This window comes from Halyomorpha halys, unplaced genomic scaffold, assembly GCF_000696795.3.
Source record: "Halyomorpha halys isolate HHAL.00 unplaced genomic scaffold, Hhal_1.1 Scaffold651.1, whole genome shotgun sequence".
In the NCBI taxonomy this organism is placed as follows: Eukaryota; Metazoa; Arthropoda; class Insecta; order Hemiptera; family Pentatomidae; genus Halyomorpha; species Halyomorpha halys.
Genome location: NW_027112258.1, coordinates 231,611 through 234,568, shown reverse-complemented (window position 1 = coordinate 234,568; position 2,958 = coordinate 231,611).

The window sequence follows — 2,958 nt, the reverse complement described above, 5'->3', positions numbered from 1 at the left end:
TCACCAAAAAGAGGAGTAAAGTTTATAGATACGCTAGAAGAATTTACATCACTTACAATAATTAATTATGAAAACTTTGGAATCAATAGTTGATGTAATTTAAGGTTGGTTTTTAATAAGCAAGATTCCTTAGTTTTTTGTACATTTAACTTTTTAATAGTTCATACTCTTCCTTACTCAACATACAATACCATTTACCTCTCCAATAACCGTTACCACTCCGTATGGAATACCATTTGCCACTCCATATACAATACTCGTTACCGCTACATATACAATAACCTTTACCACTCCATATATTGTTTTAAGGGATTAGTAGCATAGAAAATATCTTAATATAGACGTTGAACATTTTTCTTCTATAGTACAGTAAAATAATTTATTAATAAAACTGAACTTTGAACTTTTATTTTTCACCCTTAGCCTTTGTTTTTTTTTATTATGCTATTATATAGTTCATTCATTCGCCTATGTTTATTTACAATGTATATACTTTACTTTATTATTACATAATTTAGATTATACCTATTTAATTTAACTTTTATTTTTATTTTATTTTTTAATTTAATATGTACATATTGTATGAATGAATATGCACAGCCTTAATACTTATTTCCCCTGAGTGTTGCAGAATGTATTATATCAATAAAGATTTTTTTTTTGGTTTTTTTAATCTTTGCCTAGTAATTTTACAGTTTTTCGTAAAAAAATATAGAAAAATTTTCTAATAATTTAAATTTGAGTACCTTTAGAATTTGCTATAGACGGCTATCGAGTTAAAGTGCTCTGAACTTAGTGATATCGGATTTGAATTGAATTGTCTCTCTTGAATCGTACATAGTAATGTTTCTCCGAACTGATGGTCACCTGTGAACCGTGTGGAACACCATAGTGTATAGTGCTCTACCGTATAAGTGGATATAGGATCGATCCCAATGATGAAGTTGATGTGTTTACTCAACAAACTTGGAGTTGTTGCAGTATAATCAATGTTTAACACTACACCCGCCAAATTAGTGACAGGAACTTGGACGGACATCATGCCCGCTCATCCGTGTAACCTATTCAACTCGATATAACTAAATATACACACGATTTTATAAAAATTCTATTACGAATTATGAGGCACTGGCTACCAATTTAATTTTTTTAATATGTTTTCAACATAATGTACATTTTTATTTTAACCTTTTATTTGTGGTTTATCGTTGGACCATATTCCTGAACTTATTCAAAATCTATCAAATAATAAAATTCCTCATACAAAACAATAATAATAAAGGCCGCGGGTTCTACGCCGATACAACCGATCGCTGTCTGCATTCAGCTGTTCAGCACAATTCACATTGGATTCAGTTTTGCCACCATTCTTCGTCCTACGTTTCGGTCTACTCCTCTGACGTAATCAATTGGATCAATGTTTATTGACTTTTTAGGGTCCCATTCGTTACTGAGCCCCTACGAATTTACAATTCCATTTTATTTGGGGCAATGCTATCATCTGAATTTACCATGTACAGTTTTAGTAATTCAGCGTTGTGTAACCTTCTAAATTTTACGGTTTACTCTTCCTGTCTAATATTTTATGCAATACTTTATTTTCGAAAACCTTAAGGCGCTGCTCCCTCGTTAATGTAATAGGTCACATTTCACATCCGCAAAGAACAGTCGGAAGGATGATGGTTAATACTAACTTTTAAGTGTCTAGATAAAAGGTATGAGTTAAGCAATTTGGAAATCGAAAAATAAGTAGAATTTCTTACCTCCTCACATACAATAAGAATAATAAATATTATTATTATTATTATGTTATATTGGAAAGCCAAAACATTTAAAATACTTAATAACTAAAATATAAATGTCTTAATAAATAATTGAGAGTCTAGAAAAACGCATAAATGAAATGAACTAACAAATAAATGTTTTCGTGTTTCCATAATTTTATGACAATAATCGGTTTTCACTTTCACTAAATTTATATATGAAAGGTTTTTTAAAAGCCTTTTTCTATAAAAAGGTTTCAAGATGGTTTTAATTATACGGATTCGTTAGGATTATTCCACCACCTTCTATAGTTATTAAAGCAAATTTGATTGGAATTAATCTAGAATTTTAGTTTGTAAATACTATTAATTTGCATAATGTATGTTCATACCATTCATGTATTATTTAAATATAATGTATTAGTATTTTGTAATATAAATTGATTCTATTATTTTACGTTTGTAATTATTATCTACTCTTTTTATTATTTTAGGTTTTTCAATGTCAAAAATATGTTTAAAATTAGTACTATGGGTGGATAAACCTATTGACAAATATATTTTTATTTTCTGAGTTACTCAGTTGTACTCTAATTCTTTTTTTTATTTTAATTTTGTTTGGTTTGTCCACCTCAATTCCCTCAGCTACTCACCGCCCGTAGCACAGTGAGGTCTTAGCAATCACAGAACTGCAGTGAACTTTAGAGTGTCTACTTTTATTTCTAAAAAAAAAAAAAATACTTGCCAATATAAATAATTGTAGGATTAATAGATTTTTTACAATTTAACTAACAAATAACATTAGTTTTATCTACTACGTTGATTTTATATTAACTGTTGGTATATAAATTTTTAAATTTATTAATCAGTTTTTCCAAATTTAAAATTTTAACATTAATGTCTTTTAAACGTATTTATAACATTTTCTTCCTATCAATATGTGTAAGACTATAGAATCCATTTACATTTTAATTTTAAAATTTTAATCCAATTAGCCAATTTTAATCGGTGTACAGGGAGAAATATAGTTGATGTTTATAGATTCTTTATTAACTGTGTGCTATAATATGGTCTTTACGTTGATTATTATCTCATGAATATATATATATATATATATAAGTTAAGTATTGGTGAAAGCAAAATGTAAAAACAGAGAAGAAGGAATAAGATCTAACTCGCTTGAACTGCTGTAAAA